We start from the raw sequence: 20940 nt of genomic DNA, 5'->3' as shown, positions 1-20940 counted from the left end.
CTGCCGGTGGACTGTTTGTACGCCCCTTATATACACTAGCTGATGACTGATGTCACTGAATGCCTGCGGCAACGCCACATATGGACATGCATCGAGCCGTCACTTGATGCGCAGTTTCCCAAATGTGGAGTGAGGAGATCGGCAAGCATCATATTAAAAACTCAGGAGATTTTGTCAACAGAATCAACAGTCGTCAACACAGTGAAGACAACATTATGGTAGCACTGTTTACTGCGAGTTTACAATGGGTAGCCCATTAGCTCCAGCTGTTGCAGACCTCTTCTTGGAGAATTTTGAGGCTACTTCCCGAGACATAACGCCATTAAAGCCTGGCTCTTTATTTCACTACGTTGGCGACATATTTCTCGTTTGGCCCTACAGACGAACTGGATGCCTCGACCACAGCATCTATAAAAAAGCCACCCACACCGATCTGTACTTTCACACCCTTGGCACAGCAGCACACTGATTTACAAAGTTTGGTGCATTGTGCAAGAATGATATCAGATGCTGATAACCTGCGCCATGAGTTCGGCCACATACACAAGGTCTTCAGGATGGTTGGTTTGGGGGATTAAAGGGACCAGACTGCTATGGTCATCGGTCCCTTGTTCCAAAATTTCAAACACCCACACAGAATAAAAAGGAACAATGACAAAGACGACAGACAACATAGAACAAGAAGACGGAGACAGAGACCAGACAAAAGGAAGTAAAAATCACACAGAGTGTGACAGTGGTTGGCCAACCATAGAGACAAAAAAAAAGGAAAAGGCAACCACCGAGAAACACATTAAAAACTCAGTCTAAAACCGTAGGCTAAATGCCAGACTCAATACAAAAAAGGACAAACACTTAGATTAAGTCATAAAAGCCGCCTGCCCAAATAAAATGCAAAACTAAGCCTGTCATGGTAGTGTCATCTGTGAAAAGGGGCAGGGAGCGTATCAGGCAGCGCAAATGTCTGCCTGACCACAGCTAAAAGGGGACAGGCCAACAAAATGTGGGCCACTGTCAAAGCCGCCCCGCAGCGACATAGAGGAGGGTCCTCCCGACCCAGTAAATAACTGTGCGTCAGTCGGGTGTGGCCAATGTGGAGCCAACAAAGGACAACTGAGTCTCTGCGATTGGATCGCATGGATGACCGCCACACAGTCGTCGTCTCCTTTATAGCATGGAGTTTATTGGGTGTGATCAGATTGCGCCATTCAGCGTCCCATAGCGCAAAAACTTTGCGGCGTAAGAAGGCTCACAAATCTGTCTCTGGGAGGCCAATGTCCAGAGATGGTTTACTGGTGGCCTCTTTCGCCAGGCGGTCAACATTTTCATTGCCGGGTATCCCAACATGGCCTGGGGTCCACACAAAGACCACAGAGCGGCCGCAAAGGGCAAGAGCATGGAGGGACTCCTGGACAGCCATCACCAGACTAGAGCGCGAGAAACACAGGTCGATAGCTCGTAAACTGCTCAGGGAGTCACTACAGATAACGAAGGACTCACCTGAGCAGGAGCGGATATACTCTAGGGCATGAAAGATGGCGACCAGCTCAGCAGTGAAAAACGCTGCAGCCAGCCGGCAAGGATCGTTGTTCGTAATGGTCCCCTCAAGTTAGAGCATAACCCACGCGACCAGCAACCATCAAACCGTCAGTGTAAAACACGCCTACGTGGCTAGGATGGAATAAAAGCGGCGGCGGAAGGCCTCCGGAGGGACTGAGTCCTTCGGGCCCTGTGCCAATTCGAGCCGAAGGCAAGGGCGGGGCACACACCATGGGGGTGTATGCAGAGGGGACCGGAAAGGTGGAAGACGGAAAACCCCAAGGCCCGAGAGAAGCTCTCTGACGCGGACCGCGATCATACAACCCGACCAGGGCCGACGTTCTGGGAGATGGACGACCAATTGTGGGAACAGAAGACGATAGTTAGGATGCCCGGGCAAGCTACAAACATGCCTACGGCCAGTAAACGTTGGCGCCGTAACCGCAGTGGAGGGACACCAGTCTCCACAAGTATGCTGTCCACAGGGCTGGTCCGGAAAGCACCAGTGGCAAGTCGGATCCCGCTGTGAAGAATTGGGTCCAGCACCCGCAACGCAGATGGGGATGCTGAACCGTAAGCCAGGCTCCCATAAGCCAGGCTCCCATAATCCAGGCGGGACTGGATTTATGCCTGGTAGAGCCATAAGAGGGTAGAGCGGTCGGCACCCCAGAGCATTAAGATGCCGCCAACACATCTGCTTAAGCTGCCGAATATGCGGGAGCCAAGTCAACCGGGCATCAAAAATCACACCCAAAAAGCGACGTGTCTCCACCACAGCAAGAACTTTGCTGGCAAGATAAAGCTGCGGCCGAGGGTGAACTGTTCGTCGCCAGCAGAAACGCATAACGCAGGTCTTGGCAGCCAAAAACTGGAAGCCATGTGCGACAGCCCAAGACTGCGATTTATGGATAGCACCCTGCAGCTGACGTTTAGCAGCTGCAATGCCAATGGAGCTGTAGTAGAGGCAGAAGTCACCAGTATTCAAGGACGCTGAGACAGACGTTCCCACCGCCGCAGCGAGCCCGTTAATCACAATTAAAAACAGGCAGACACTTAAAACAGATCCCTGTGGCACCCCGTTCTCCTGAACTCGGGAGGAACTAAGGGAGGCCGCGACCTGCACGCGGAAGGTTCGATGCGACAGAAAATTTCGGATGAAAATCGGCAGTGGACCCTGAAGACCCCAACCATGAAGCGTAGAGAGGATGTGATGGCGCCATGTCATATCTTACACCTTCCGCATGTCGAAAAAGACAGCGACGAGGTGCTGACGGCAGGCAAAGGCCGTATGGATGGCCGACTCCAGGCTCACCAGATTGTCGGCGGCAGAGCGGCCTTTACGGAACCCACCCTGAGATGGAGCTAGAAGGCCCGGAGAGTCGAGGACCCAACTCAACCACCGGCTCACCATTCGAGCAACTTGCAAAGAACATTGGTGAAGCTAATGGGGCGGTAGCTGTCCACCTCCAAAGGGTTCTTGGCAGGTTTCAAAATGGGAATAACAATGCTTTCCCACCACAGCGATGGAAACTGCCCCTCGACCCACAGACGGTTGTAAAGGTCGAGGAGGCGTCGCTGGCAGTCCACTGAAAGGTGTTTCAGCATCTGACAGTGAATGTAGTCTGGCCCAGGAGCTGTATCAGGGCAAGCGGCTAGGGCACTGTGAAATTCCCACTCACTGAATGGAACATTGTAGGATTCAGGATGGTGGATTCGAAATGAAAGGCTGTGATGTTCCAACCGCTCTTTAATGGAGTGGAAAGCCAGTGGGTAATTCACAGATGCGGAACTGAGAGCAAAATGGTCTGCTAAGCGGTTGGCAATTATGTCGGAGTCAGTACAAATTGCCCCATTCAGTGAGAGCACAGGGACACTGACAGGGGTCTGATAGCCATATAGGCATCTAATCTTTGCCCAGACCTGCGATGGAGAGACATGGAGGCCAATGGTGGAAACATACCGTTCCCAGCACTCCTGCTTGTGTTGGAGGATAAGGCGGTGGACCCGCGCACGCAGCCATTTGAAGGCGATGAGGTGTTCTATGGAGGGATGTAGCTTGTGACGCTGGAGTGCCCACCGGCGATCTTTAAGCGCCTCAGCGATCTCAGGCGACCACTAAGGCACAGTCCTCCATCAAGGGGACCCAGAAGAATGGGGAATGGCAGATTCTGGGGCAGTAACGATGCCGGTGGTGACTGAGTCAACCACCACATCAGCGGCTTCATTAGAAAGAGGTGCAATAGCGGCCATGGAGGAGAACAAGCCCCAGTCAGCCTTATTCATAGCCCATCTGCAAGTGCGCCAGAAGAGTGACGCTGTGGCAGTGACAGAAAGACGGGAAAGTGGTCACTACCACACAGGTCGTCATGCACACTCCATTGGACAGAAGGTAAGAGGCTAGGGCTGCAGATCGAAAGGTCGATGGCGGAGTACGTGCCGTGTGCCTCACTGAAATGTGTGAAGGCACCATCATTTAAAATGAAAAGGTCGAGCTGTGTCAATACATTCTCAACGGTGGCACCTCGACCTGTTGCCACCTACCCACCCCACAGAGGGTTATGTGTGTTGAAGTCGCCCAGTAACAAGAAAGGTGGCGGCAATTGGGCTATCAGCGCAGCGAGGACATGCTGTGGGACATCACCATCCGGTGGAACATACAGACTGCAGACAGTAACAGCCTGTGGCATCCACACCTGAACAGCGACAGCCTCCAACGGTGTTTGTAGAGGGACAGACTCGCTGTGAAGAGAGTGAAGGACATAGATGCAGACGCCACCAAATACCCTTTCATAAGCTGCCCGGTTCTTATAATAACCCTGATAGCCACGGAGGGTGGGAGTTCGCATCGCTGGAAACCAAGTTTCCTGAAGAGCAATGCAGAAGAAAGGTTTAAGGCTGATAAGTTGTCGGAGCTCAGCTAGATGGTGGAAGAAACCGCTGCAGTTCCACTGGAGGATGGTATTTTCCATGGCTGAGAAAGGCATGAAGGGACTGGAGAGGCAGATTACGCCACTGGGTCACCTGCTGCCTCCGATGGAGCACCTGTGCAAGTGCTATCCATTGCGTCTGAGAGACCGGCGAGATCGAGGTCCTCAGCAGACGCAAGAATCTCCACCACACCCTCAGATGCAGAGCTTGTTGGTAGCGGTGGAGTAGGACCACCGCAGGTGCCTTGGTCTTACGGGTCTTCAATGTCGTTTTCTCTTGCTGTTCCTTTGGTTGCCGTTGCTGGGGGAGCTTATCGAGTCAGTCTCCGGGACCAAAGACGATCGCGAAGCTCGACGTCCAGCGACCTGTGGCTTCTTCAGCCACTGGTGTGTGTCTGCTGTGCCGCTGGTAGGAACCTGGGAAGGGAGTGACCCAAGGGATCCCTTCCGACCGAGAGAAGCCGAAGAAGACTTATGCTTCTCCGGCTTAGAAGTGGGGACTGGTGTCCCCGGTGGTTGAGGGGGTGCTGCTCCCGAGGTAGGTGATGTGGGAGCAACAGCGAGAGAAGTGGCCACCACCATCATGGGGGCAGGTGTGGTCCTTCGGTTCTGAGAGCTGACTGTATGTGGTGCAGCTGATGGAGCTGGAGCAGGAGTGACAGTGGCAGCATAAGATGACATCATGCGCACGGGATGAAGCCGTTCAAATTTCCGCTTAGCCTCAGTGTAGGTCAGTCTATCCAGGGTCTTTTATTCCATTATTTTCCGTTCCTTCTGTAGGATCTTACAGTCCGGCGAGCAAGGCGAATGGTGCTCTCCGCAGTTGGGAGGCGGGGCACATGGAGTATCAGGATGGGATGGTCGACCACAGTCACGACATATGAGGCTGGAAGCACAGCGAGAAGACATATGGCCGAACTTCCAAACTTGAAGCACCGCATCGGGGGAGGGAAATATGGGTTTACATCACAATGGTACACCATCATCTTGACCTTCTCAGGTAATGTGTCACCCTCAAAGGCCAAGATGAAGGCACTGGTGGCAACTTGATGACCCCTCGGACCCCAGTGGACGCGCCACACGAAATGGACACCTCGTCGCTCTAAGTTGGCGCGCAACTCGTCATCAGACTGTGAAAGAAGATATCTGTGGAAAATAATGCCCTGGACCATATCTAAGCTTTTATGCAGGGTGACAGTAACAGAAACATCCCCCAGCTTCGTACAAGCGAGCAAGGCTCGTGACTGGGCAGAGGATGCTGTTTTGATTAAGACTGACCCTGACCGCATTTTGGACAAGCCCTCCACCTCCCTGAACTTGTCCTCTAAATGTTCTACAAAGAACTGAGGCTTCACGGACACAAAGGAGTCCCCGTCAGCTCTGGTACAGACGAGGTACCAGGGCAAATACCTTTCACAGTGAAACTTCCTGGCAGATTAAAACTGTGTGCCGGACCAAGACTCGAACTCGGGACCTTTGCCTTTCACGGGCAACCAACTGAGCTACCCAAGCACGACTCACGCCCCGTCCTCACAGCTTTACTTCTGCCAATATCTTGTCTCCTTCCTTCCAAACTTTACAGAAGCTCTCCTGCGAACCTTGCAGAAGGAAGGAGACGAGATACTGGCAGAAGTAAAGCTGTGAGGATGGGGCGTGAGTCGTGCTTGGGTAGCTCAGTTGGTAGAGCACTTGCCTGCGAAAGGCAAAGGTCCCGAGTTCGAATCTCAGTCCGGCACACAGTTTTAATCTGCCAGGAAGTTTCATATCAGTGCACACTCCGCTGCAGAGTAAAAATCTCATTCTGGACTTTCACAGTCATTCATAGCCTGTCGTTCCTCCCATGGTGTGGCCAGGGAGGGGAATGATTTGGGGTCATACACATTAGCCTTAAAGTGAGCTTTTGAACGCTTAGAGACTGATGGTGTCTGGCCACCAGCAAGAGAAGATGTGCCACGCTTCATTGCGTTTCATCCACCCTGATGCCACCTACTCTGACCAAGGGCCCTCCCCACGGGCGCCACCCAGCTACAGCAAAGGCCACCTGGCAGGATGGCCATTGCCCGGAGTCCCGATGCCCCAGGGAGATGGGCATCTACTCCTTGGCATTTGTGGGGAGTTAACGGTGCAGGCATCAGTAGAGCGATCCCTGTGTTGTCAGGGGGCTACAACCAACAGGTACATGGCAGCCCTATCACAACGGAATGGCTACCGTGCTGGATATTAGGTGCCATAAAGTCCATGGTCGTCGTCTCTGCAAAATGCAACACTACAGTGCATCGTGAAAATTGCACCAAGGAACACATCCTCGCCCAAGAGATGGACAACGAGTGGGACGGCAATGCGACGACGAGAAAGCTGGCTAGAGGTCTTAATGCACGACGGACAAAATGCACCATGTAAGGCTCCCTTCCCCAATTGGCTCGCTCTGCGGAAGAATTTGGAAAGATGGAGGTCAAACCCAACAAGGGACCATCACATAAAGGCCAAAACGTTTGAGACTCCTTTTAGTCGCCTCTTACGACAGGCAGGAATACTGCATGCCTATTCTTACCCCCGTACCCACAGGAGGACAAGGTCTTCAGGAACAATGGCTGTAACATCTGTCAAATGAATAAAGCGACTCACAACAAGACCACTGATGAGGGGCAGGAAAAGAAACTTGCTTTCTTGCCATTCTGTGGATCTGTTCCAGGCAAGGTAATCCAGCTGCTGAAATGACACAAAATTAGATTAATCTTCAGGCCTCTGACGAAAATTCGTCAATTACTCACAAAGTTAAAGATGCAGCAGGTCTCTGAACACCTGGGGCCTAAAATGCACCTTGCGAGTGTGGCCAGTCTTATGTCAGAAAGACAGTACGCACTGCGGAAAAACAGAGGAAGGAGCACGACAGGTTTTACCACCTACGCTTCCCTGAGAAATCTGCTTTAGTTGAGCACGCTTTAGAAAACGGTGATCAGATAAAATCTGCCAAAACTTCCATTAAAGCTTGGACAAATGGCTTCTCGGATAGAATAATTAAAGAAGCTATTGAAATAAAGTCACCAATAACACCCTACACGGAGACAATGGCCTGCAGCTCAGCACGGCATGGGATCCTGCAATCGTGCAGTTAAAGCTGGCCCATAGAATGCAGAGTCAACATATATCCGTGTATGGCAATGCGAGACGCACTAGTGTTGTCACAGCCGGCAGCTAGTGTAAGGGCCTTACCAGCAGCCCAGTTGCAGTCGTACCACTTAACAATGGCCAAGGAGTATTTGGCCGAAAGCTCATGCAATTCTAATTGCTTAACGAGACTGGGAATCCAAGAACTTTTTAGTCAACATTACCGCCCATGAGACTCTGCATTCTTATAAGGCATACCTTTGTTTATAGGACCCACAAATTTAGAGAATGCATTTTACAACATCAAATTAAACACACACAATGAAATTATGAAGGTAGCAGGGATAAAATATAGTGAACAAAATGTTATTCACACCTTAGACAGCAGTTATGAATCAGGGACCGTGAAAAGGATGCAGTATTTGAGAAGGGAGTCAGAAAGAGTTGTAGCCTCTCGCCGATGTCACTCAACCTGTGCAACGAGCGGGCAGTATACAGAAACAAGGAGAAATTTTTGAAGGTAATTTGACATTTCAGGGAGAATAAATAAAAGCATTGCCATTTTAGACAAGTAATTCTGTAGGAGATGACAAAGGATTTGGAAGGGCAGTTGAATGGAACAAACAGTCTCCTGAAATGAAGTGATCATATGGCATTTATTGGACGGGATATCCCCTTCGGGGTTTGGCCACTGTATTGCAAGTCTTTTTAGTTGACGCTACTTCGGTGATTTGCATGTCAGTGATGATGATGATGATGATGATGATGATGAAAGACACACAACACCCAGGCCCCTTTGTGTGGTAGGTGGTAACACTACCGCTGTACTACGGAGGCGGACATTATCTTGAAATGAGGTTATGAATGAACAACAAAAGCTAAACAAAAGTAATTGTATTAGTCAAATTATATCAGATGACACAAAAGTAGTCTACAAATTTCGTAATTTGGGCAGCAAAATAACAAATGATAGCCAAAGTAGTAAGACCATAAAATGCAGACTGACAACAGAAGAAAAGAATTCATGAAAAGAAGGAATTTGTAAACATATCTGAAAGTCTTTTCTGAAGGTATTTGTACGCAGTTAAATCTTGTACAGAAGGTAAACATGGACGACACAAAATTCAGAAAAAAAGAAATGGGAGCTTTTGATATGTACTACTAAACAATACTGAAGACTTGATGGGTAGATCAAATAATTAATGACGTATGTAATCAAATTAAGGAAAAATGAAATTTATTGCACAATTTTATTTAAAGAAAGGATTGGTTGATGGGACACAACCCAAGGCATCAAGGAATTAATTTAGCGATGGAGAGAAATGTATAGGAGGTAAAAAATTATGGAGGGATAGGCACGAATAAAGAACGCAGGTTCAAAGGGCTGTAGGTTGAAGTAATTATTCAGGGATGAAGCAGATTCCACAGGATAGTGTGTGGAGAGTTGCATGAAACCAGTCTTTGGACTGAATATCACAATAAGCTAATTCATCCTTTATCGTTTTAAAATGATCCTTGTAGAAATAAATTGGTGTTACTTATCGAACCCAGCCAAAATGAATCCCACAATATGATAACATCCAGCCTCAACTGATTTGGAAATTACGGTAAAAGGCAGGATGAGGGCCAGTGGCATATTTACACGTTTCATGCAGTAGTGTGGTGGTCACTCGCCGTAAGGTACAATGGGGAGGAAAGAAGGCTTGTGTGTTTCTGGGACTACTCAACCAACAAGAGAACTGAGGGCAAGCAAGGCATTTCAAAGGGATACTGTCACATTCTCATGCCTATATATCACATCTCCCTAATTCTAACACATTCGGAAGAAACAAGCAAACATTTTGACAACAAAGATTAGCCTATTACCGCAATTTACAACATGCTATTAGTTTTCAACCAAGCCACAACTTCATGCTTCATAACATTTTCTCAAAAAAGCAGTCAAGAAGAGAATTTTTTGCTATTTTGTAAAAAAACTGAGAAACTGACACTGTTTCTATTTCGGCACTAGAAATTCATTTTCTTGCCCTTCATTGGTTATGTAACATATCATCCCACTAGCTATGCAAAACTGACATGTTACCAACCTATGAGCTGTAAAGAAACACCTCTGTCACTGGTGCTGGCCTTGATCTACAGACTTACCTAATAATGGCTTATCAGCTAAACTGAGATGAAGTCCGATATAAAATGTCAAAAACTGTATTCTTCATGCAGGAAAGACTATCCCACATAGAAAACTATACATAAATTAATTCCATATCAACAACATAAAGCTGAAGAGACCAATACTTTTGACTCAGATAAATTTAATGAAGTACTAATTTTTAAAATATTTCTGCTGGGAGAGACCAATTTCAATTATAACCATTATCAAACCACAACAAATTTACCCTGACAAGCAAGTACATAATGGCTCAGATCAGTGGCTTCTATGTGGTATGTGTAAATTAATTTTAATCTGGGTAAATTAACTGATGTGATTATGGTTATTACTATAGAAACTGGTCATCGCCAATAGAAAGAAATTAAATTTAGACTGGTACTTTTTATTCTTATAATAAGAAAAAAAACAACAAAATTACAACAAGCTCGCAAAATTTCTTATTTCCAAAGATGTAAATGCAACCTCATCAGTTGTTACAGTATCACTACCAAAATTTCAATGAATTGGTTAAAAACAAAAAAGGCTATTCAAAGCAGATGATGATCTTAAAAAAAACTGCAACAATTGGTGGACTTTACCCTAGTGAACTGGAACAACATACAGTAATAAAACAATGAACTGATCAGATTACAAGAAGCTGATCAGATTACAAGAAGCTGATCAGATTACAAGAAGCTGATCAGATTACAAGCAGCTGATCAGATTACAAGCAGCTGATCAGATTACAAGCAGCTGATCAGATTACAAGCAGCTGATCAGATTACAAGCAGCTGATCAGATTACAAGCAGCTGATCAGATTACAAGCAGCTGATCAGATTACAAGCAGCTGATCAGATTACAAGCAGCTGATCAGATTACAAGCAGCTGATCAGATTACAAGAAGCTGATCAGAGAAATGATGGAAAAGTTAAATATATCCAATCATCAATAAGAAATACGCATTCTGGCATCAATTCCTCAGAGCTGATACATTAAAAACAACTATGAAAGAATTACATGTTTCAGAAAGAAATTCAAAAGCAGCAACGAATTGAAGGATAAAGGGATACCGACTTAACCAAAAGTTAAAGTGTGGAAAGAAGCTTGTCCAGGGAAACAACCACCAGCACCAACTGTGCTTCCTCTTCAGTAGGCAGAAAAAAGGTTCAAAAGCTGAAGTATGTGCTACTGAGCAATTTGCTCCTTCACTGAAATGAGGACAAACTTAAGTGTTTCAGATGAACTTAAAAGTAGGATATTCTTCTCGGTGACGTTAACAATTATTAAGTCAGAGGTACGATACAGAGAGAGAGAGAGAGAGAGAGAGAGAGAGAGAGAGAGAGTGTGAGGGGGAGGGGGGTGCGGGGGGGGGGGGGGGAGGAGATTTACTACATTTGCTACTTTTAGTAAATTCAGAGGCTGGTAACATAGTGAATACATATGTAAGAAAGAAAGTTAATAATTTATTAATTTTCTGGCATGCAGACAGACAATGCACTGGTAAATGATCATGTTTCCAGTGCAACATCAAACAATGGAAAATCCAGAATAGAATGTAAGATAAAAATCAAACAACGGAGTGAATATTGTTACAAGTTTCCAGTGTCTTTTACTCACTATCTAACCAATTCTTGTATGGAAATGGGGGAAACACAATGTGAAAATTTTTCATCCAGTGCGAAGAGAGACCGTGTCATGACTACTTATTTCCGTTTGTAATTTACCTTTGTTATTTATGTGTTCTGTGCATAAATTGTGACCCAGTGACAAAGTATTGCTGAATTTGAGAAGTTTTGCAATCATTCTGAAGAAAATGGCTCTTGCAAACACTGCCCTAGAACCTAAACCATGTTGCAGATGGTGCTGTTAGTTTATGTATGTTCCTTGTGTACAGGCTCTACGAATTTCAAAACATAAAATTATTAAGCTGAGAGCATTTTCCAGATAGGCTTAATCAATGCTGTCATAATAGGAGGAGAGGTGATACTCCTACGTGGCGCGTCCCAGGTGGCAGATAGGGAGGTCCTCACCGGTTTACCAGCGGACTTGAGTGAAATAAAATAGCTCTCGAGGACCAAACACACCCTCTGTGGTTAACAATCGTAGTTGTAAATCGGAGCTTCCTCCAACTAAGGTTGATAACCTTCAAAAGTCAAAAATGGAAAGGTCTTTTAGGGAAAAATTCCACCATACTGCTCAAAAAGGCGGGAAAAGGCTACATCGATTTCGGTGGGTAGTCAACTAGAAGACAGCAACGAATCAGAGTGTCTGCAAACATCAAAAAGCACACTAAAACACAAAAAGAAGATTAAACATGAGCAAATAAATTATATAGCAACACACAACATAAACTCACTACTTCAGACCGGAAAACTCAAGGAGCTCACAGATGAACTAAATAAACAAAAAAATTAAACAACAGGGATCCAAGAAATGAGAAACACCACAGAGGAACCATTCGAATCACAAGGATACAGAATTTATAATGGGAAACCAGGACCGAGGGCAATGAAACAATGTCCCCAGATTGGAACAGGGTTTTTAGTAAACATAAAAATAATAGATTCAGTAACGGATTTCCAAGCAGTATCACCAAGAATTGCGACTCTAAGCTTTAAAACAATGAATAAAATCTATACAATAATGAATGCTCATGCCCCAACAAATGAAAAAAATTGTCTAACAAAAACAAAGGAAGAGGTAGATAAATTTTGGGACCTTCTAGAACAAACTGTGAACAGATTAAATAAAAAGAATGTAAAAATCTTATTGGGAGATTTCAATGCTCAGTTGGGAAAAGAAAGGAAATATAAAGATATAATTGGAAAATGGAATCCACATAAATTTACAAACAAAAACGGTCAAACACTTGTAGAGCTCTGCAGAGAACACAACCTTATCTAAATCAACATACTTTAAGAGGAAGCCAAGTAAACTTAAAACATGGAAACATCCAGACTGGAGGAAGGGGGAGTGGCAGCTAGACCAGGTCTGTATGGACAAAAATTTTCATAAGGAGATCCACAATGTTAAAGTACTGAGAGGAGTAGACACAGGCTCAGACCATTATATAGTTAAAATTAAAATCAAATTCACTCCGTTAAAGAAGAGGACCGGAAAAACTAATAAAATAAAAAGGAGGTTTGACCCACATCAGCTAATTAAAAATAATAAATACCAACAAATAACACAAACCATCAAATTAACACATGATCTGGAACAACTAGCGCCTAATCTTACAAAAAGAAGCGGAGAATCTAGCTCCCTTGAACCCCCGAAGGAAACATGCATGGTGGACATCAGAATGTGACAAATTCCATGAAGATAGACACCAAGCACGGTTAAAGTTTCAAACACATAAAACTGAAGATAATGCCATTAACCTAAAAAATGAAAGAAAAATTTCACATAAAATATTAGAAGAATCAAGAGAGGATTCCATAAAGATGTTATAAACTCTATACAAGATAATTATCATAAAACCAACTCCAGGAACTACTATAAAATCTTTGGGAAACAACTACAACAATATGGGGCCCCTACACTAATACTGAAAGATGAAGATGGAAGAATGACACAGTAACAAGGAAAATGCAGAAATCATGGCAAAAGCATTTAACAAACTTCTGAATTGCGAGGAACTCAAAGAACCCTTACAAATCAACATAAATACCCCAATAAAAACCAAACCTAACAAACTAGACCCTCCAACTTTCCAAGAAGTAGAAAAAATTCTTAAACAACATGAAAATTATAAGGCATGTGGAGAAGATCAGATTTTTGTTGAAATGTGAAAATATGCAAGTGACACAGCCAAGACCACTTTACACATGGCTCTAACAAAAATTTGGGTAACAGAACGTTTCCCCGAACATTGGACCACAGCTATCATCCAGCCACCACACAAAAAGGGAGTAAGAGCAACCCAGACAACTACAAAGGAATCTCTCTCCTAGATTGCACATACAAAATTCTAGCCAAGATCCTATATGAAAGAATCAAGGAGCAATTAGAACAAGAGTTAGGGGAATATCAGGAGGTTTCAAATCATGGAGAAGCTGTGGGGTCATTCCATGTTAAAGAGACTTCGTGACAAAAAAATTAAAATGACAATATTACAAATATAACATTGAAAATGCAAAGTTAAAAGTACATTTGTTCACTGCAAAATAATCATGAATATGAAAAAATTAAATTTCTACCTTCACTAAGTGTTTAAAGTGCACTACTCTATGGCACCACAGAGAGGTATGTTTTATGCTATTTCCAGATGAGTATTGGTTGTGTTATCTATGGCTGATTGTTCTATTGTTGCAAAGAATATTGAAGTCAACATTGTTATAGCTCATAATAATTCGTTTTGTTGAGGTAAGCTAATTGCATTTCTTTATTTTGTTAGTTTTATAATATATATGCAGCTTGTAACACCCGTAACAGGAAAGATACAAAAGTTTAATTTGTAATCTAGTAAATCTGTTCTGTACAATACCTTTCTGTAAAAGTGAGGTTATGCAAATGTTTTACAATATCATACCATTACATGGCATTTTGAAATCTTATTTAACACTCTTAGAGCTGTTACGGGTGTTACTAATTTTTGTTTCGGGTGTTACTTAACACATGCGTAACACCCGTAACTTGAATTGGAAGGTTTAATGGCACCTTCATCTTTAGTAGGCCTAGGCCCTACATTTAAATTATAACCAAAGGATATTATTAAGAATGAAAAAAGTTTTTTTAACTGTGTTTATTACATATGAAAACAGTTTTAAGCATGAAAACTAAAATTTTTATTCCTCTGCATACATTTGTTTAAGCACTATACCTGCATTATATAAATGTTAATTAGGGCATTAACATGACTCAACTGATGTTCTCCTAAAAAGTTAATTAAGCCCAAAATTCTTTGATTACGTATAGTTTATGTTTTCCATTCTAACTTTTCCAAGAACAACAATATTGCTAACCTCAGTTTTAAATTTTATATAGGCCCAGTAAACTGCTTATTGAGGCAAATTGTAGTCATTCATAAGAGCCTATGTTTAACAATGTCTTATTTTTATCTCTCTGCACAGTGTTATGTTTATACACAAATAGGCCTACATTATCAGGATTTCTGTCTTCGCAGACCATGGCACCAGTACCAGCAAGGAAAAGAGTGAAGAAGCACCGAGAAAAGATGAAAGAAAACCAAGAAAACAGAGAAGCTTACTTGAAGAAAGAACGAGAAAGAGACAAATTAAGAAGATTGCAGGTTAAAGAAAAATTGAAAAATAATCAACATCTTAGAGATGAGAATCGAAGAAAAACAAGAGAGAGAGTGAGAGCATTCAGAGAAAAGAAAAAACTAGAAATGGCAAGATCAAAAGTTCCAAATGAATCTTCTCCTATTGGGACTTATAAGTGTAAACAGACATTTGGTAAAGCTGTGAAGAAAGTGTTGAAGGTACTTCCAAAAAGCCCCAGTAAAAAATCTGCTGTTATTAAAAAGATAGTTTCCAATATAATTGGCTCTGAAACTTTCATATGTGATACAAAACATAACAGAACCCCAGTCTTAAGTGAAGAGGAAAAACTAAAAATTCATGAGTTCTTCACTAGGGACGACATTAGCCGCCAAGCTCCTGGGCGTAAAGATGTTGTAACTGTATGGAAAAAGGGAGAATGTAAACAGAAATTCCAAAAGCGTCACTTACTTCTGACTGTAGGAGAGGTTTATGAGGAATTCAAAAAACTCCATCCAGATATTTCTGTAGGAAAGTCCACGTTTTATTCACTGCGACCACCTTTTGTTCTCCCATCATCATATACACCACATAATGTATGTGTGTGTAAGTACCACTACAATTTCATAAGCATACTTGAGTCTTTGAGCAAAGCTGTTCCATCTGTTCCAAGCAATCACAAGGAATTATTAAACAAATTAAGTTGTAATTCACAGAACGAAGACTGTGTTTTTGGGTCATGCCAGGAATGTCAAATTAAATTGAGCAAATTTATCCCAGAAGGCTTTGACTTAACTAAAAAGATTGTCTGGAAGCAATGGGAAAATGATGCGAAACATCGTCCTTGTCTTAGTGAACATTCAGGGAGCTGCAATGATGCCTTAGCATCACTGGTTGACAAATTGCCTCAGTTTAAAAAACATTGCTACGTGAAGATAAAGCAGAGTGATTTCTTCCAAGGAAAGAAAAACAGCCTTGACGTTGAAGAATGTGTTCTTCAAATGGATTTTGCAGAGAATTATGCTCTAATTTCACAAGATGAGGTACAGAGTGCACACTGGGCGCATTCACAAGTAACTATTTGCACTTTCTGCATTTGGTTTGCAAACCATGAAGTCAGGTCCTATGCAGTCATCAGTAACGACCTTTCACACACAAAATATTCTGTGTGGACTTTTCTTAAAACTGTTATAATGGAGATTAAAAAAGCATTTCCTAAACTTAAAAGAGTTTTTATATTTTCTGACAACTGTGCTGGGCAGTTCAAAAATAAATATACTTTGTCCAATCTATGTTATTTTGAGAGAGACTTTGGATTGACAGTTGAGTGGAATTTTTTTGCGAGTTCACACGGTAAAGGAGCCATGGATGGCATTGGAGGTGCACTGAAGAGGAGCGTGTGGACAGCTGTTAGATCTAGGAAAGTTATTATTAACAACGCAGTTGACTTTTATGACTACACTCTGAAGAATTTTTCTAAAATTAAAGTACTATGGGTTGATAAGACAACAGTGGAGCATAACATTCCCATTTTGGATGAAAGATGGAAAAATTTACAAGCAATTCCTCAAATACAGGGCTGCCATCACTTTCGACCTTATAACACAACTGATTTGCTGGTTTCAAAAACAGCAGAGTCATTAATGACAAGGGTGTCAGTATTTATTAGTGAGGAAGCCAAAGTTAAAACATTACATGCAAAAAGATGCATAAACTTCTATGAAGTTTGCAGTTCTGATGATTCTGATCAGGAGACTGTTTCACTATCTGAATTACAAGACAATATTGGAAGTGCTTGTGAGTTAAGCCTAACTAATAAAATTGAAAAGTCTGATTTAAAATTTGGGTTATTTGTCTTGGTTGACATTCCAAGTGACAAAAAGAAGCCAACCCTATCCAAAATTCAATACCGTTACTTGGGAATCTGCCAGAGTGAGGTTGATGAAGAGGAGGATGTGCAAATAATGTTTCTGAAGTCAGTAGGAAAAAGTAAAACACTTTTTAAACTAGATGAAACTGATGTTTGTTTTGTGAAATTCAGTCAAGTACTATCAAAGGTAACAACACCAGAAATCAGACAACAAGGTAACCGTTTGTACTATGAGTTCAATTTTGAGTTGGATGTTGCTGAAAAAGATTATTAAATGAAGTTTTTAAACCTATCAATAATAAGAAAACCTTTTTGTCATAAATTTATTAGGCCTACAAAATGAGATAAATGTTAAGTACGTAACGATATTTTGGCCTAGTTGTACTATTAATTGTAACAAAATTATTTTTTGTGTAATAAATAGCTTTATCATTCAAATATGTTTTCTTAAGTACATACTTTTATTCCAAATAAACTACAATACTTCTTTTCTTTTTATGCAATTGTAAGAGGTGGATTTATTCCTTCAAGAATCAAATCTGATACATCTATGTAACACCCGTAACATTTAATGTAACACCCGTAACAGCAAAAAATATATATATATACTGAGTTATGATGTCCAAAAAAAATAAAAATTTATATTCCAAAATAAAATTTGGGGCAATATCTCTTAACAGTTGTTTTACAAGAATCAAAGCTTCATCAAGTTTGCAGAAATTAGAGAATTCCCTAACTCATAACAGGAGCCAGGTCTACTTTTGGTAACACCCGTAACACTACTTTTTTGATTAATAACCAGGAGAACAATAAAACAATTCCAGTATCAACATTTCTAACATGAAATATAATGTTAGACTTAAAAGTTTTCAATATTAAATTCAATAAATATTTTTCCTTAAATTACTTTTCCTGATTTTAAGGTGTGTACATGTAACACCCGTAACTATGGAATTGCCCTGTGCAGAGCAGATAATCAGTTTAAAATTGATTATGGCATACTACAAGAAACAGAACAAACCCCTGGGAATAACATTTGCAGATTTTAAGAAGGCATATGACTGTCTCCACAGACCTTCAGTATTAAAAATTTTAAGAAATCTTGGACTCCATCCAAAACTAATTAAAATAATACAACTCACTCTAACCAACACCAAATCAAAAGTGAAGTTTAGAGAAATTTCAGAACCATTCCCCACAAAAACAGGCTTAAGACAAGGTGACTGCCTAGCACCATTACTGCTCAACTGTGCACTGGAAAACATAATGAGAGAATGGTACAAGGACAATCCAAAGATGATAAGAATTGGAAGTGCAAAAGATGATATTAGCTTAAACTGCTTGGGATTAATCGCTGATGATCTTGCTCTCCTAGCCAACACCGTTCAAGAAGCCAGGCAACAAGTGAAATCACTACAAGAAATAGCAGAGAAAGTAGGCCTTAGAATATCATTTGAAAAAAACGGAGATTATGCTAACTGATCCACCACTTGCAAACAAAAGTACAATAGGAGAACAGGAAATCAAAATTGTTGATAAATTTAAATATTTAGGCAAAATAATAACATACAATCTAAATGAGAAGCCATCATGGCAGAATAGAATAAAAAAACTGAATTACGCAAATTACATTACCAAAACTACATACAACAAAAAAAGCCTTTCTATAGATGCAAAATTAAAACACTATAAAACAGTTACACAACCAGAAATAACGTATGCAGCTGAAACTATCTTCAAAACAACTAATACACCAGAAATTGACAGAATACTAAAAATAGAAAGAAGAATAATTAGGACATGTATAAATAAACAGTATAAAATAAATGGACATTGGAGAATAGCATCAAATGAAACAGTATATAAGAAAATAGAATCAGTCATGAGCACGATCAGGAAGAAATGCATCTCATTCTTTGGACATCTGATGAGAACTCCAGAAAACAGGAATAGTAAAAAAAATAATCCAAAAATTGTGGAATAGCAAGAGCGACAGCAAATGGATCACAGAAATTAAGGAAGATATAAAAGAACTCCAAATTACAGTAGATGACCTAAAAAACAAGACAGAGAAAACCAGAAAACTGCAAGACCCGCAAACCAGACTACAAATGAAAATCAACAAAAGGAGTACAGGAAGAGTGGTCTCAGATGAAGAATAAAAAGAAAATATCTGAAAGAATGAAGAAATATTGAGCAGACAAGAGCAAAACACCTTTCATATAAGAATAGACTCTAATAATAATATTACCTAAATATCATATTAAGTTATTGTTGAGCCAAATTGTATCCCTGTGTAAGAACTTCTTTACAACTTTGTATTGTTGACTAGAGTGGTCTAATGAAGGCCATAAATTAAATAATAATAATAATAATAATAGTAATGGCAAATGGTGCTCATTAAATCCACGCCGGCTTGTTATTTATTACTAATGGGTGTTCTCGCAATTACTAACTGGTGTTCTGGCAAGTCGGGTCTTCGTTTGTGCGTATTAGTACAAAATGACAACTTGATCCTCTGTATGGTACATATGAGCCATAACTAATTACAAACTTAACTGTTCTTAACAGTTAAGAACACGTACTATAATAAATTGAAGTAGTTTTAAAGTTTTTAATCCTGTAGGCACACATGCCGGCACTAAACGATGGCATTAAGGCAGGCACTAAACGTCGTACTGCATAAAAAAACTAATCGCGGCACCAAATGAATAGTTATCGAACACTAGGTCACTCTCTTCTTCGTAAAATCCAGTAATTAACACAATGTTATTTCAACAGAAATGTTATTTTATGCACAGCACGACTGATTCCGACCCGTTGTACACACAACATACATCGGAAGCTTTCATAACGTCTACTAATTACTTCTAGTCATTTCCGTGTACTCACACTTCCCGATTTGTGTCAAAGTCGAGAGTGGTAATAACACTCAAATTTACGACTGTAAAAAAACTATTACATACAAATGCCAAAAATACTCGTTACGTAAGCAAAACACAAGGTACTGACAGTTAAACAGACACACGAACGGATTATAGCGTCTTACAGGTTATGCTATTATGCTACAAGAATATTTATCTACCGATCACCCCTTATTATAAATACGCATTCCACGTGTATTTTCTGTTCCCCCAGATCGACGTCTCCATATAAAACAAATAATATCCAAACCGTCCATTTAATACTTAAATACCCCAGCATTTCAAGGCTGCTGTGGAAGAAAACATGCTCGATAGGCAGCTCAAGTAAAATTTTACCTGTAATTTCAATATGATAAACGGCAAACAGTCCCATCAGCATGTAGAACAACTGGAACTCACACACTAAGCTTATTTAGGAACACTTCGGCGAAAAGCTGCACATAACAACTGCCGACATGTTTACTGCGTTCCACTGTTCGCTCTCGAAACGTAACGACCCGTTGCGCAGTTTTGCAGCGAGGCGGGAATTTCAAACTCGTTACAGGCATTCCTTTCGCTTAAGCAAATTTTAGTAGCATACTTTTTTGACATTTTGTAATAATTGATCTGAAAGTGGCTTATAACCGCAGTTTTTATTCCTCTGGAATGTAGTTCTCAGCTTCTGTAGCGACAAACAACTTCTCTAACCAGGGTTGCCAAGTTAGCGAAATTTCCGCTAAATTTGACAGATTTTACACTGTCTATGGGTGAAATTTTGCATTTAGCGGTCAACGGATTTTTTAACATATTTGTGGATTGATGACTGCAACAATATTTTTCCGTTTAATTCAGCCTTTCCATAATACAATTTGTAATTATATTTACCGTGAAAATCATAAACTGGCAACAGCTCTTACTAATCAAATTTCGATTTAGTGTTTCCCCTGCCTCAACACAACAGAACAATCCTTTCCAGTCTTAGTTATTTGCTTTTAACATTTCAGTTATAAGTTCCCGTGGAACGAAGTTGGTGCAGCGCATGGTGTTGAATAGTTAATGTTTATGGTGCAGTTAATCGCGTTGTAATCAGTGACTTTTTTTTTACTTTTTTATTGGTTGTCTCGCCAAAATGTCGAAGCAAAAGGACAAAAAATACACCCAAAAGTTTAGAAAAGAGTGGCTTAGCAACAAACAATTCAAAGACTGGCTTCTTGAAATACC

The 20940-nt window shown here is 41.5% G+C and overlaps 1 protein-coding gene across 1 annotated transcript in view; it reads right to left on the bottom strand.

Annotated features, from left to right (window-relative positions):
• LOC126210086 (BTB/POZ domain-containing protein 9) overlaps window positions 1-20204 on the bottom strand; it is a 148485-nt gene extending 128281 nt beyond the window's left edge. The window contains exon 1 of the mRNA XM_049939212.1: window positions 20077-20204. The gene's annotated coding sequence lies outside the window, so the exon portion shown is untranslated. The remainder of the gene's footprint in view (window positions 1-20076) is intronic.
• Between the last annotated feature and the right edge of the window lie 736 nt (window positions 20205-20940).

The sequence above is a fragment of the Schistocerca nitens genome, chromosome 10 (genome assembly GCF_023898315.1).
Source record: "Schistocerca nitens isolate TAMUIC-IGC-003100 chromosome 10, iqSchNite1.1, whole genome shotgun sequence".
Lineage (NCBI taxonomy): Eukaryota > Metazoa > Arthropoda > Insecta > Orthoptera > Acrididae > Schistocerca > Schistocerca nitens.
This window is presented reverse-complemented; position numbering and strand designations above follow the sequence as displayed.